The sequence below is a fragment of the Marmota monax genome, unplaced genomic scaffold (assembly GCF_021218885.2).
Source record: "Marmota monax isolate L192 unplaced genomic scaffold, Marmota_monax_Labrador192_F-V1.1 WCK01_AAM20220418_F8-fsc00116, whole genome shotgun sequence".
NCBI lineage: Eukaryota > Metazoa > Chordata > Mammalia > Rodentia > Sciuridae > Marmota > Marmota monax.
In genome coordinates this window covers 5,073,292-5,090,339 of record NW_026695220.1, presented here as the reverse complement: position 1 = coordinate 5,090,339, position 17,048 = coordinate 5,073,292, and the positions used below count along the sequence as shown (strand labels likewise).

General features: G+C 32.3%; 1 protein-coding gene and 1 non-coding gene across 2 annotated transcripts in view; one reads left to right on the top strand and one right to left on the bottom strand.

Moving 5' to 3' along the window:
• The window catches only part of Eys (eyes shut homolog), a 1,592,434-nt gene that overhangs the window by 683,308 nt on the left and 892,078 nt on the right, over nucleotides 1–17,048 (top strand).
• Nucleotides 13,392–13,464, bottom strand: Trnav-cac (transfer RNA valine (anticodon CAC)). The gene has a single exon. It is a non-coding gene; the product is annotated as a tRNA-Val (tRNA).

The window sequence follows — 17,048 nt, the reverse complement described above, 5'->3', positions numbered from 1 at the left end:
ATTGGAACATAATGCCTGAAGTAGTGCATTTTTATGCACATTTCCCAAGGTTATTAGTTTCATGAAACTTTGCCAAAATGGTGGATTCTCTTCCAGGAATTCAATGAAATTAAGTACAAGAAAACCACTTTTACTATATGAAGAAATTTCACAGAAAACATTAAGCACGTATATTGAGTATCCAGTACATAAGTCTCTTTGAATCACTAAGAAAACCCAAAAGCCTTCACTTTCTCAAGCTTGTTGAACTCTCATGCAAATATGAACAGGTCTTGCCCTTCTGTAAAAATGTGTGCAACATATGGAGTTTTGTAGTTGTTTTCTCTGTGTCTACTAACTCTACAGATACCTGCTTCAAACTGCTATCGTGATTGCCTTCAATAATCTGTAGTAGTAAACTAATTAATTTGACACCTAGAATTTTTGAAACCTACTAAAGAAATATTTCCTTTTCAATTAACAGAGAGAAATACTAATTCTTTTATTCAAATTCTATTTAAAAATAATGCCATTTAAAGATAAAGCTTAGGACACAATCATCTTTTCATGTTGACAGTGTCATGAAAGGAATTTAAATGAATCCTGTGCAGAGAATATGATTGACCATCATTCCAATTCAGACCAGCTTACACTGACTGGACTTACAGAGACAGGTTAAAAATGTGTCTTTTTTCTGCAGCAATTTTGGAAAGCATATTCTGAAACCCATAAGGGATGCTGTTGAAAGTTTCAGTATGTGTGAAGGAATATTTACTGCTTTAATTTTATATTTATTACCCATAATACTGGCATTTTAGGACATAAAGTTACTTTACAAAGTCATATTATGTGTACTCATTTAAGGCATGCATTTCCCTTGGCCGTTTTGCACTTCAAAAGATGGATAGGGACATGTGGATGCTTGAACCTTGTTAAGTTTAGTTTATGAATAATTTGAGTGTGTCGGTGTTGTTGGGTTGTTTTCAGAATGCCTTGTTCTAATAGTTGTTTTGATGTGTGGCTTTATGAATTTGATCCTTTGAAACAAACTGTGCCACACTCCACTGCCTTCGAGAATTTGGCTCTGTTGTTACATGGTGGCCTTCTGTTTCACCTTAGAGCATTGCTGTTTTATTCTCAGGGTACTGTTCCTGAAATACCTGAGCCTTTCCATAATTTAAAACAAATTGCTAGGCAAATGAACCAAATTTTCAAAAAATTACTACAATGGCTTTATGTGGCACTAGTTATGGAACTGGTCTGTTGTAGTTTGAAAGTTTTTGGGGTGAGAAGTTTGCTTATTTGGAATTGTTTTCTGACAAAGATACATAAACTTCAGAAATTTCACTTTGTGCTTTTTGTTCTGTTTACTACTCTGATATTTCTGGTCTTTATCAGGCCTTCGTTGTGCAGGGTCATAATCAGTTGCTTAATATAAAGTTCTTGTAAGTCTCCAACCCATACTAGCCTCCTCCTCTCATCATCACCATGGTTACCACCATCCAATCCTTTTTCACTGTCACTATTGCTATCTTTCTGAAATAGACTAATCATCTTTTCACCCATCTCTTTCTCTCCTTAATGGTAATGGTCAGAGTAGAATCAGTTGATGAAATGTAATAGAATTGTATCTTGACTTGTATGTAAAGCATAAACTCATAAATTGTAATTATTTTGGATTTTTTCTCTCATTAAAGAAGTTCAGTTACAGAATTCAACCCTGTGCAAATGATTGAAGTATACACTGTCTTCTTAATTATTTTATTAGGTTATCTAATTACAGAAATAACATCTAATTCATGTCTTGCCAAGATGAGATGATTTTGTCAGAAGATGTATTTTTACAGAGATCTCTATGACTACATCCTACAGTACAGTATTCTTTAAGGCAAAATTTTTTCTCTGTCCTTGGACATCACAAAATTCCTGTGTAACATGCAGGTTTATTAGAGATGGCAGCAACTATATAATTTCATAAAGCAAAATCCAGGCTGCTGCTTTTGAACTCTAAAATAAGTTGTTTAGCCATAACTCAAGCCATCTACCAATCCTTTGGTGACAACCTTCATTTTCCACAGAAAAATGGAAAACATGAAGTGTATGTGTGATGTGTCCTATGCATGTCATAGAAAAAACTATGTGAGCAAGTGAGAATTTGTTTTATGTTATAGCAATGTCCTTCTATGTGACTATCAATTTCCCGATAAGACTGACACTGGGTGACAGACTATTAATTTTAAATTCAATACCTGCTTACATCACATCAACTTTCTTACAGCTAACTTCCAAACAAAAATTAGCATTGCACTAATATTTTTAATGGTATTTGTTTCTTCAAATTATCATTTTGAATTGTTCTTCAATAAAGTTGTGCTGTCTTATAATCTTTAATAGCATGTCTTAAATTTTAAAGAAATACAAATATAATTCACAAGCAATGATAAGAATCATAGAGATCATTATTCTTGACCTTCTGAAAGAAGTGGAACAGGGGGAATCACATTATGAAATTCCATTTTAGCAATTTGTTTTTTCTTCAGCGTCTGACATTGCATGACAGCTGTTCAATTTCCTCTTTGTCTTTCTGCTCGAACTTCTCAAACCTTCTATTTTCCTGTCTCATAGGCCTTAGGGCCTTTCCTACCCTTTATGCCTTCACAATTTAAATCATCTTATCTTTTATAACTTCCTTGCAGTAAGAGCCTGAACGCTTTAATGCCATGAACATAGCAAAATATGCTAAATCTAACTTAGGTTACCTTGATTAAAGGGTATGGGCAGAAAGTGAGAAGCCATGAATATTTAAAATTTTCTAATTTTATCTAATTTTGTTAAATTTTATTTAAAGCTTAGCTTACTCTATATAACAATATTTTCCAAGTAGTTATTACAAAAGATCATAGCCAGGTAGGCATGAACTTAAGTGTAAAATATTTTTCAGGAAACTTTTGAATGTGGAAAAAACTAAAATAAAAGAGATGATGCATGTGCATATTATGTGTATGTCTATTTAGTTTAGTTGACTACAAAGAGATAATAATTGGGACTGATTACCATGTAGCCTAATGTTTGTGAGCATGTGGCATAGGCCAGGAACTCCTGGGTTGCAGTTCTTCCCTGAGGGCAGGATCAGTTTGACTTGGGGAAATTTTTAGCCATTTTTAACTTTTTTTTTTTCTCTTAAAAAGAAGAGATAACAATGATATACATTACATAGGCTTGTACTCAGAATTGAAAAGTAGATAATCCTTATAAAGTCCATGGACCACAGCGGGCTAATTATTAAGTTCTAAGTGCAAGTTGGTAATAACAGTGGTCTAGTTCTATTCAAAAAAATGAGGAAAATAACCTTGAATGCAGTTTTCGTCCTGATGACTCATTCTCTCACATGAAAACTGAACCATATTTGTAAGATTCCAGATTCACTTTTGATTATGTGTAATTAACTTTCTGCTCAAATTTTATTGCCCAAATTGCCCATACATATTAATTATATAGCTAATTTTAAAAATTGAGTTAGTGTATAATGTAGAAACTCTCTTAAAGGGGAAAATCTATGTTTCAGAATTATTGACTCATTATTTCTTGAATTTCTTGAAATGCTGATTTCAGTGTATTTTCTGAACAACTTAAAGTCTAAGTAGAAAAGATAAGAAGAAAGTTAAGTTTAGGCTATGGATGAATAGACTATTAGGATTGTTTTATTTTGCTTATGTTGAGAATTGACAGACTGTGCTCTGAAGATTTTCATGAAATTTTTATTATGGCTTAATATCATGAAACAAGTTTTGGTACCATAGAACAATTAAATTGCTCTTTGTTTAAGTTTTGAAGTAAGTAATATGTTTATTGGATTATTTTCCTTTTATTCCCCTACAGAAAATGTCATCCTATCATCTTTGAAAAACTCTTGCATAGAGATGGACTGCCATTTCTGCAGATATTTATCCTGGTCAGAATCTTAAACAATATAAAAATGGCAGTCCTTTTCTTGTCTTAGCACATAGAATCAACTGTTGGCTGTCTTTTGCACCATAGAATATAGATACTTAGTGATCCTGGAAGATCTTGCATTATGTTTATAAAGATAACACAGAGAAAAAAAAATAAGTGACTAGTTAGACTCATTGTTTGCACTCATGCCCAACCACTATAATAAAATGCTGCCAGTGGAAGACAGTTTTGTACATTGTACTCAGTTTCATTGAAAAGTAGAATATCATAGTTTTATGTCTGAGTCAACTTTGAATATAGGACTATACTGAATTACACCATCCATATCAAATGTATATATGTGCATCTTTGCTAAATGTGCAAATACTTATAAAGAGTAGAAATAAACAAGAAAATCTATTTTCTAAATTGCTTTCATTTAGTTTGCCATCATCAAATTTCTCATGTTACATATTAGTCAAAATTATAGCCCAGCTTTATGTACTGAACACATAATAATGATGGGAAATTTCTGTGTTAAATGTTCCTTTGTATTTATGGGTAAGTGCACATGTACAAAGTAAAAATACTTGCATATTGAACAAGGAATTTTATGATTGGACATAAGTTATTGCAAAATCGCAGATCTGTTCTGAAATGTCATATACAAAACAACTACAAAATGAGAAGACATGGATTTGATTTTGCTTCCATTGATTCTTAGCTATACCACCTTGGGCAAATTACTAACATTTTTGTATCTAATGTTTCTCATTTGTACAATGAGAATTTAATGACTTGATATTTATGTTCTTTTGTTTTTAAAATATGTCACTAGCATATTTCTTGCAGCCACATTTTTTTTCAAAAAGAAGTTTTTACTTTTGGAAGCATGTCTTCTGCAAGTATTCACATTTCAACATTGACTCTTTATATCTTCAAAAAGCAACTTGAGGGACTAATTCTGTATGTATCAAGGTTGAAACACAATTTTGTCATAAACCTCAAAGCAAATTCCTAAATCGTTAGCTGAAGGGCACAAAAAAAATTAGGTTACAAACATTTTGGAAATATGCCTAAAGAAAGTGCCACCAGAAAAATTACCAGTTTGCAATAGCTCATGATTTATTAATTTTCATGCTGTAAGCTTAAATAAATGGTCTATCATATTAATGAATAGCTCACATTTTAATAAGAATAATGTGTTACAAGATACCACTCCTCTAGGACAAATTTCATAGTTGGCATCTAACTCCCCTATGCAATCTGTCTTCTCATCTTGGAATTTTAATGATCTATACAATTTGCATCCTACGCTGGTATTATATCTTCATTTCTTCTGGAACTCCTAGAAGTGATTTATGATTAATGAAATTCTGATATCTCTAGCATAGGTGCATGCATTACACAAACAAAGATATTGCTTAAAATAATTAGTAGCCTACTGAATGTAGACTACTTATGTACCATTTAAAATGTGGATAAATTTATAGATTTATAAAGTGGAAAACAGAGATAAGAAGAAAATATTTACATTAACTGGTAATATCATCTAGTTGGATTTAGAAAAAAAATATCCAAGAACGGACTCCATTAAATGTGAGTTTTTAACCTTAGGATAATTATTTAGAAAGAGAAACCCTTTGCAAAGTCTTATTTCTAAAAACACTGTGATCACTACCATCACTTTCACTTTCATGAAGAACCACAATCATACATATTTCAAATATTAAAATGAGAAAATATACATTACAAAAGAATATAGGCTCATTAGAAAAGAAATAAAATAGGCAAAAGAAAGCTAATAAAGGAAAATCCTAAAACCTGTAGATAATCAGTGTACCATTTTACCATTTGGTTATTTTTCTTTTTTGTTGTTGTTGTTGTTACTAGGGCTTGAACTCAGGGGCACTCGGCCACTGAGCCACAGCCCCAGCTCTAATTTTTGTATTTTTTTATTTAGAGACAGGGACTTACAGAGTTGCTTAATACCTCTCTTTTGCTGAGGCTGGCTTTGAATTCACAATCCTCCTGCCTCAGCTTCCTGGGCCGCTGGGATTACAGATGAGCACTACTGTGCCTGGCTTGGTTATCATTCTTTAGACATATTTTAATATTATCATATCTCTATGTCTATTCATTTTTCAGTTGTACATACATACTTTGGTGCATTGCTTACTGGCATATACAGGGAGCAAGTGTACAGGCAATAATATTTGCATTTTACATTAGTTATTGAATACAATATTCAAAATAAACACAAGATGTCAAGATCTGTAAAGGGTCTAAGATTGCAACCTACTTACAAGCTTATGAGATGGACTGCTAATGATTTAAAAATTCAAGAATACAAGAGACACCTCAGCCCATGTTAAAGGACTTGATTTCTCATGGCACTGCAGACCTCATGAGCTTCATATTTTGATTCCCCTTGTTTCCCAGGGCAATGTAGACTGTCCAGGCAGATGCTGTACATGTAGTGGGTTTGTATCACAGCTGGAAAAATCCAAGTGTGGGTAAGACTAATCTTTCATGAGAGAGCTGCTAGCAAATCTGCCCTGTCTTTGCCCTGAAGGGAGATGTTATCTTTATCCTGAAGAGCAAACAAATCTGTACTTTACCCTGGAGGAAGACAAAATCCTTGTGAAGATAGCCCAGAACATTGCCTCTTTTCCTGAGACAAGCACAATAATAAGATAACCATGCAGAATTTTCTCCCAACAAAAATAATGCAATTTTAAAAGACCTAAGCAAATCAAACTCCCCTGCGCAGAAATCTGGAATTCAGAATAGGATTAAATTGGGAGTTGAAAGTAAGAAGACTTTTATCTGATCTATTTAATAAAAGATAAACAAAATTGGGAAATATAATTTTGAAGGAGAGGGAGAAAGAGAAAGAGAGAGAGACAAAGAGAGAAAGAGAGAGAGAAATGAACAAGGAGCCAGGGATAATATAATCCCCAAGTGTTCCTCTAATGATCTACTTTCTCCAATCATGACCCACCTGCATACATTTGCCACCCAGCAGTTCATGAAAATTAATAATTGATCAAATGAATAAGTTGAGTAATGAGGTTACGACTCTCTTACTCTAATCATTTCACCTCTGAACATTGGTACATTGGATATCAAAATCCCAACACATGAGCTTTTTAGGGGACTCTTCATATCCCAACCATAATTTTTTTTTTCTGTGTATATGTGTGTGTGTGTGTGTGTAAACACATACATATATAAAAATATAATATATATTACATTTTTATTATTTTCTACGTAAGAGACCTAATTCTTTTTTTACATTTTTTTTAATTGTCAATGGACCTTTATTTTATTTATTTATATGTGGTGCTGAGAATCAAACCCAGTGCCTCACACATGCTAGGCAAACACTCTACCACTGAGCCACAACCCCAACCCCAAGAGACCTAATGTTTTCCAGAGTATTTATAAGTTTACTTCTTCAATCTTAAAAATAAATAAAATGGTTCTGTATGTGCTGATGTGGATTATTATCTATTGTTTGTCCTAGTGCTTGTAATTAAAGACAATAGTTTGTTTGTAAAAGTTTACTTCTATTATTTTCTTGGATGTGTTTTCTCATCTATTTTTTTTTCTTAGACTAATGTTAGTTAGAGGGGTGGATAAAAATTGATTAAATAATATTTTTTTCCATTTTTATATTATAAATTATGTGAAGGAAGTTCAAATAAAAACATGGGTCTGAGATAGTTATAGATTTGGGGTTCCCATAGAGTGGATGTTCTTGAAGTTCTGTTTCATTACCCTATGTTGAAGTTAAACTTGTCCTGTTCTTTAAACAAGAATTGCCTTATTTAATTTGAAAGTTCAGCACATTTTTCTCATAAATATTTTTCACCTATAAATGAAAAACAGACTTCTAGTATCTTGTTCATCTAAGTAGGAATGCTGCGTTAGAGAAAGGAGATGGTTTGACATTTGTCCACCTAAATGCAACTGTTTTTTATCAGAGGCACGAATATGTATTGTTATTTTTTTCTTTTCCTTGCCATTCTAAACAATAATTTTAAAAATTGATGATTCAGAATATCCCACAGTTGGTTATAACAGCATTGTATTGCACTTCTAGTATTAAACTAGTTCAAAATGAATTTTACATGGCAAATACCATAAGAGGCTCCATTGTGGCGATTTTTAGCATATGTAAACTTTTCTGCTTCCTAATTTATAATGTGTTTGTTTATTTCAGTAAATTTTAAGAAGTAATATATGCTCATTTTGACATCTTTATGAAAGCTGGCAGATGGAACAAATTCAAAGATTTTTATCATTATGAAAAGGCTCTAAAGATTTATCTATTTGAAAATGGTATATGTAAACACAGCAAAATGTAATTTTATTAATGTCACTGTTGAATTTAAATATAATATTGGAATAATTATTCTCTGAAATGTTAATTTTTCATATGTTAGAGGATCATTGAGATGTTTTATTTCCAATGTGTAATTTTTCTTGCATGAAAAAAAAGAAAACTATAAGTGCTGATACAGAATTGACTTTTTATTTAAGCTAAAATTTTGATAGTCACAAATTAGAATAAAATTTGGTTTAAAGGATACACTACTAAAAATTTCATGTTTAATAATTTTATTCTAAAATGATTGTTGGGAGAGTTTCTCCATGTTTCACTCAGATGTTTGCATATTTAGCAAGTAGAAGTACTGGTCATAGGATATTTGTATATCTGACAGCCTTAGAAAGGAGCTACAATGTTTCCTTCAGAAACAGAGAACAGAATTGTTTACTGTTTAATAAAATAAGGAAAATGTCTTCTTTGGGGCAAGTGTCAGACAAATTATTAGCTCATGATACAAGCCTTGGGTTTCTAAACCTGGGGTTCCTTGGTTGTGTTGCAAACACATTCTAGGAGCTTTATTGTCCTAGATCACTCACTCTCTGTTGTACCTTAGAATCTAGGGAGAGAGGAGAACAAATGTAATAATGAAACTCATGTTATCTGCTGTTCAATGAGAAATCATGACCTTTCTCTGACCTTGTCTCTTTTTCTTCTATAAACCTCCATAGAACTGGCATGTTGACATCTTAGTTCACAAGCAGAGAAAAATTTTAGAACTTTCTCTGTTCTATAAACAGTATAATGACAGCATAATTTAATCATGTATTTAATACTAACATATAATGTTGTTATTTCCTTCCTTATTTTACCTAGAAATAAAATATTTTCTTCAACACTTGGATTACTTTTAGTTGGTAGGACTTTCCTACACCTCATACTCTTACTCCTCCATAAAACTGGTTACACATTCAATATATCCGTGTACTAGAATGTCTGAACTCATGTTTTATAAATATTTATGTCTGTAAACACAGTGCACAGAATAGAATATAGCATTCAGTAATTCAATTACAGATGACTAAATAAATACATGAAAAATGAATTCCATTTTTAATCTGTGTTCTGCATATGGCCCTTGATAGCATGACTTCCAATGAACCCAGGGAGCAACAGGAAGAAACAATTATCGCTCTGGAGCTCCTTGAAGTGGTTCATTTCTCTAGGTCTATTTCAAAATTTCACTTACATATCTGAATCTGACCTTGATAACATTTTAAATGATTACATAAATAAATTGACAATTTAAGTAACAGATATATACAATTATTAACTTGTACTTTCTTAAGCTACATTTTTAATTTTTAAATTTATTTTACAAAGCAGTATGTGTTTGTGTATGTTTGCATGTTCTCATTGTCTTGGTCCCACCTTGAACATATTGTCTAAATGCACTAATGTCTTTTAATTTAGAAAATGATGCTGTAAATAAGTAGCATTGGTATTGATAGGCACCATCTCGGGCTTAAAATAGAAAGAGTTTATGAAACTTACTTCTTATTCTCTATTTATAAAAAAATATCCATTATAGAGAACTGTCCTTCCTTTCTGAGACTGCTTTTTCTTTTAAAATGTGTAAAAATTGTCCATCTATGTTTGAAGCCCAATTACCTTAGAAGATAATGGCTACCTTATTCATATTTAGGTGAAGGTGAATCACATAAAATGTTCTGGATTGACAGCAGAAGGGGAATTTTTTTTTAACAATAACTTGAGGGTAAAAGCTTTACTGCATTTTATTTGAATAGTTAACCCTTGATGTACATTCAATTATCAAAGTAACTGTTAAAATTCCAAATCAAACACACACACACACACACACACACATACACACACAACCTCCACATCATATTTTTGAAAATGAAGCCATTATTTAGTTCTGTTTTTCATTTTAATTTTCAACAGAACAAGAAATTTTTAAAAAGAACAGGATAATTTCATAATTTGCTTCTCACTGGTTGATATAAAATGCAATTTTTTCATAAACATACATTGTGTGGATACTACATCCTGAAAAATGACTAAGCTTACTTATTAGTTTTCATAATTATTCTATAAATTTCATATATTTTCTATAAATTTGTTCTCTGCATAGTGTGACATTTTTATTTCTGTTCTAACCAAACCTTGTGATTTAAAGTGGCTAAAACTTCAGTAAAATATTATACTAAAGATTTAGAGTTGTCACCCATGCCTTGCTCCTGATCTTAGGAGTAATATAGCTAATATGTCACTATAAACTATAAAGTTAGTTGTTCATTATTTTATAGATATATTTTATTAGACTTGAGAAGGTTTATGTGTGTTTTTTCCAAGATTGTTTTATCACTAATTGGTGTTAAATTTTTTTCAAGTTTTAAATTTATTAAACTGATGATGTGATGTATATTTTTATTCCTTTAATATTGCATATACTTTAAGTGATTTTTAAAAATTTAAACCTATTATATATTCCAGGATAAACTCCGATGATCCTGATATTTTATCCTTGTAACATATGGCTTGATTAAAGTTTTTAATATTATGTTAAAGATTTTCACAACCATGTTCATGAGTAATATTTGTTTATAATAATTGTTTTTAAAATATCTGTGTAAACTTTTCTCTTGGTACTGAGGTTATCTTGATCACAATGTTACTTGAATGTGTTTTTCTTTTACTTTCTGAAAGTATGTTCAGCATTTGCACTCTTTCTACTTCAAGTGTTTGATAGAATTTGCCAATGAAGTCAATTTATTAAATAAACATTAGTAATATTCAGAATTTTCATTTAATTTTGCCCTCATTTTTGGAAACTCGTTTATTAGGAATAATTCTATTTATTTTTTTCAGACATGTAGAATAAAATTTATCATGGTATTCCATCATAATTCTTTTAATGTTGTAGAATTCTTTTTTATTTTATGATATCAGTAATATTGTTAAGTTCCTTTTATGTGATGACTATTTCTAGGCATTTATTTATCAATTCAATAATGCAAAGAATGAGCTGCTATATTTGTAAAATGTTTTATGGATTCATGATATTTACTTTCCTCTAGTTATGGTTTCATTCATTTATCTTTTTCATTTTTAGCTTCCTAAGGTAGAAATTTGGATCAATAATTCTAAACTTTTCTTATTTTCTAATAACTCTTAATATATATTTTTCTCTAATCACTTTCTCACATATTTTGCATTTTTTAAATTAAGAGCATTTTCTATTTTCTCTTTAGGTTTTAAAATTTTATTCTTGAGTGGTTTAGAAGCATATTTCTTAATTTCCAAATATATCTGAATTTTTTAGATTCTAATTTCTCATAGAGCATTTTTTATTGTTTTATGTTGAATTTACTGTGATCAGAAAACATTCTGTGAGATTTCAGTCTTCCATACTTACTGAAACATGCCCATCTATCATGTTGCTTGCCTTGGTTAATATTGCAAGTGTTCTTGAAAAAATTGTTCTGAAGTTGCTGAGTGTGTTTTACAGAGAAAATTAGGTCAAATAATTGGCAGTTCAATTCACATCATTTATATCATTATTGTACATTTTATACAGTACAATTTTGCTTCAACATTTAGTGTACTGCAGTTCTGTTGATGAATAATTATTTCATTTATAAGGAATCTTTAAAATTTTCAACTATGATTATTATTTTATATTTTACAGATCCATGTTTTGGAATTGTTACATGTTACTAATAATTGTCTTCTTGTGAAAGTCCTTTATTTTTTCTCATACTTCTTATTTTTATATCATATTTTTCAGCCTTTAAATTTAGCTTTCAACTTTTTAATATTTGAAGTGTGTTTCTTTTAATAGGGTATAATTGAGACATGCAGTTTGAGACTTTCTGCCTTTTACTTGGAGGTTTTAGTCTACTATCATCTGACTTAAGGTAATCATGGATATAGTTGGATTTGGGCACACCATTTTTGTTATTAGTTTTCTGTTTATCCTGTCTGCATTTGATCATTTTCTTCCTCTGTCTTCTTTCATTACCTTGATGGTGTTTAATATTCCATTTTAATTCTTCTGTTGACTGTGTCTCTTTGCATTACATTTTTGTTGTTGCTCTAGTTTTTTAAACCTTAATTTATCACACTTCCACTAGAATTAATGTTGTAATAATAAGTGAAAAAAAAAAAACCAGATTGAACTCTATTTTCCTACTCCTATCCCACCACTGTTGTTTAGTGTATTTCCCTATGCATGCTCGTGTGTAAACATGGTATCACAGAAACAAGTGTTACTGTTGGCTTCTGGAAAATAAGTAGAAAAGAAATACTATTTTCTGGAGTGGCAAATAAATCATTGCTTTGAACTCCATAGCCTTGAACAGCTTGTCTATTGCATCTGGAAATCTTTCCACGGAACAGTACAGAAAGACGTTGGACGCTGTTAATGGGGCCGATTCCAGCCGGACAAGGAATTTATGAGTTCCATAGCTTTGAATTTAGATGCCTGCTAACCTTGAGTTAAAAGAGATACCGGTGCCTGTAAACAGCCTTGAGGCTCCAGGTGCAGAGAGGAGGAAGAGTTATTGCAAGAGTGATAAAGCCCTACTTGGACCAATTTCCCACAGCTCCATTTTTTTTTTTTTTTTTTTTGATTGAACTCTGGGGAACTCAACCACTGAGCCACATTCCCAGCCATATTTTGTAGTTTCAGAGACAGGGTCTCATTGACTTGCTTAGTCCTGGCCATTGCTGAGGTTGGCTTTGAACTCTCTAACCACCTACCTCAGCCTCCCCAGCCACTGGGATTCCAGGTGTTTGCCACAATGCCCCTCTTGCTTACCTTGAAGAACCCTCCTCACAACAAATTCCTTTGGTGTGTTTAACAATAAATAAAGCATATGCTGGCTTTTTCCCTTGTTAGGATCAGACCCATCAGGTCTATTTCGAACCCCTGCTTTGAAAGATATTTTCCTGTGTCTTTTGCTTTATTTCTTGATGTTACTTTTTCTGAATTTTTATTTCCAACCGGCCCACACCTATGAGGATTACTTATTCCATCCCCATTCAGCAGGCCATGGGTGACAACTATTTCTATTTGTCCCTACATAATTGCCATATCTGGTTCTGCTTTTTTTTTTTTTTTAGGTGGTGCTGGGGATTGAACCCAGGGCTCTGTGCATGTGAGGCAAGCACTCTACCAACTGAGCTATATCCCCAGTCTTCAGTATAGTTTTTATATAGCACAATTTGATTTCAATATTTGTTGTTTTGCAGTTCTGCTGATGAAGAATTATTTCAATTGTATTTTACCTGAAAAAGCTTTTCCTAAGTAACCTTTTTAAAAAATATTTTAATGTAAATTTATTTTAGGGCTGATACTTTTGATTTTTCTGATGTTGTTGATGTTAATTTATTCAGCACTTTAAAGATGTAATTATATTGTTTTCAAGTCTAATTTTTGTCTTTTCTGACCAGAAGTCAGGCACGATTCACTTATTTGTTTTCTTGCATAAATGAGTCTCTTTGATTCCAATTGATTTCAAGATGATTTTTAAATTATTTTTGGTTTTCACTGTTTTTGCCTAGTTATGTTTTAGTGACTTTGTGTTAAGGTTTTGGAGTAATCTATACTTCTCATCATGTTTGGAAAGATATACCCATTAATCTTTCAGATAATTTTCTGCCCTCCTTTTTAAATTTCTCTCCTCCTAAGACAACATCATAACTCTTCATTTTCAAAGTTTTGTCCCCTAGATTCTTAACATTTTATGAATTATTGTATCTATTACTTTATGTTATGGTTTGAATGTGAGGTGTCCCCCAAAAGCTAACATGTGAGACAATGTAAGAGGATTCACAGGAGAAATGATTAGGTTGTGACACCTTAAATTAATTAGTGAATTTATCCCTGATGGGATTAACTGAGTGGTAACTGGAGGCAGGTAGGCTGTGGCTGGTGGAGGTGGGGCATTGAGGGTGTGACTTTGGGGTATTTATTTGCATCTGACAAGTGGAATCTCTCTCTGCTTCTGATCATCACGTGTGCTGCTTCTCTCTGCCACACCCTCCACCACGTTGTTCTGCTTCACCTGGAGCCCCAGGAATGGAGCCAGCCTTCCATGTCTAAGACCTCTGAAATTGTGAGCTCCCAAATAAATTTTCCTCCACTATGGTTGTTCTGGTTGGATATTTAAGTCACAGCAGTGAAAAAGTTGACTAAAATATTTCTATTTCACTGATGGTCTCTTTTGGCATCTCTAACCTGTTAGAAGTATATCCAATTAATTTTTCAGATAGCTTAATTTTTACTTTTAAAATTTTTATTTGGTACTTTGATTCTGTTTAAATTTCTCTGCCAGTATTCTTCATCTGTTAATTCATGTGGCCAGAGTTGTCTCTAACTAATCAAATCTATTTGTACTGGCCATTTTAAATTGTCTGCTATCCGGAATGCCAAAATCATTTGTGTATCCCAGGGTAAAATTAACATGTGGGTTACATTTTATTGTTCTTTGCATGTCTTGAAAGCATTGATTATATATTGAATATTAAGGATGATATGTGGCAGAGCCTCTGGATTCTTTTGCTAAAGAAATGTGAACTTTCCCTTTAGCAGATAAGTGGGTTAGACTAAAGCTCAAAGATCTGCCTTCCCTGTGGTGGTATCCACTGAAGTCCCTGCTGAGACCCCTCAGATTTACATGTAGCTCATGCTTCCTTTTGAACCTTTGTAATTTTCCCTGTACAAGAATGGCTTCTAGGTTCATCTAGGATATAGGTGAAGTATTCATGAAGATGTATTATTTCTCACTTCATGGCTGCTACCTTCTGAGTATTTGCCCATCAACTTCTAATCATTCTTTTGGATATTGTCACACTCTATCCAATGATTCATTCAGCAAATAGAATTGCAACTTTACACTTGATCTCCAAACCCCATATATAGGAGAGCATGGCGGGGGACTACATTTATCTAGGAGAGCCAAGAACATTGTCCTGCTGCAGCTGGGATAGATCTTCTGCTTTGTCACTGGGGGCTGTGCAGGGGAATGGAAATCTTAATTTCTCAGTCATATTAATCAGGTACTCATGGGCTAAGAAGCACTGGTGGCCTTCCCATACCCAGTGAAAAGTCTTATCTCTTAATTGTGAACTGGGGAGGCAAAGAGCTTCCTCCTCTTAGTCATCCCCACACTGAAGTGGGGATTTCAACATACTGAGCTGGAAACTGCAGTGAATGAGTCATAGCTCAAGTGTCACAGACTCTCAGCAATCTTATGAAACTTTTTAAATTTTCTTGAACAAATATTGTCTCATTTGTTATGTGCCTGACTAAAGAGCATTAAATGATACTATAAATTTCACCAGATGTTGTTTCATTAGGGACCACACCAACAGGCAGCACATGCTGGCATTCTGAAAGCTGAATTCCCTCTGCTTCACATTGAAGGCTATCTTTCTGTTCCCGTTGTTTTCATAGACTTCTCCTTTTTCCCATCAGTTCTTTGATTCTGATACAAAAGTAATTCTCCTCAACTCACTCTATTTTATATTTTAATAACTATGTGTTTTTACATACTGAATAGATTTCTTGTCCATCTTCTAGGTTAAAAATATGTGTTTCCCTCACTTTGAGGCAAAAAAAAATGAATTTATTTGATGTACATGAAGCCTAATTTATATATTTTTTCTATAGAATAATTTGGTCCAGAAAGTAGGATGCCTTTTGTAGAAGAGATAAGAGTAAAATTGGAAATCATACACAGGGAGAAAATAACTTGAGACAAAGAACTAATCTCCATAATACTTAAGAGTTCTCACTTGATGAGACAAAAGGATTATTTTCTTGTAGAAATTTTTTTAAAAATTAATATGTGCAATGAATTGCTTAGAAAAATAAAGGCAAGTAGCCTTTAACATATGAAAAGATGTTCATCTCATTCATAATAAAAGAATGAAACTAAAATGCCATTAAAATATCTTTTTAAAATTATAGCTTCAGCAAATAACCAAAAGATAATAACAAACTCTACTGTCAAAGTCATGAAAGGCTCTATCACATAATGCAGTTGTGAGTGCAAAATTATTTAACCATATTGAGAGGAATCTGGAAATATTTGAGATGGCTGCATTATGTAGGCATTTGCCCACTAATTCACTATCCTACTTCTAGAACTGCAAGGGAACAACTGTTCTATAAAGAGAAACAATATATGCATTAGACTATTTCCAGTAGTGTTACATATAAAAACAAGAGATAGAAAACCATCCAGAAGTCCACCAAAAGTGGACCTTCTGGAAAATAATGCATATACATAAGATATAATGAACAGATGCAAAAAAGTCATTAGGATTTAGGTTTACTTAGAGTAATTATTGGGCTGTGTGTTATCCAGAAAGAAAAAGTGCCAAAGAAAAGATATGCAATATTTTAAATAAGGAAGGAGAACAATAACCATAGGACCCCCAGATATATCCAATAATGAACACATGTACGTTCACACATACCTTCATACCTAAAAGGATTATTGGAAATATAACAGAAACTAATCAAGACAGAAATCTTTAGAAGAGATTTTTCTAGGGGAAGAGGTTCTGGAGGAGATAGAAATTCAACTGTAACTTCTTTAATTACACCTTTTTTTTTTAAATTTTTTTATTGGTTGTTCAAAACATTATAAAGCTCTTGACATATCATATTTCATACATTAGATTCAAGTTGGTTATGAACTCCCAATTTTACCCCAAATACAGATTGCAGAATCACATCGGTTACACATCCACATTTTTACATAATGCC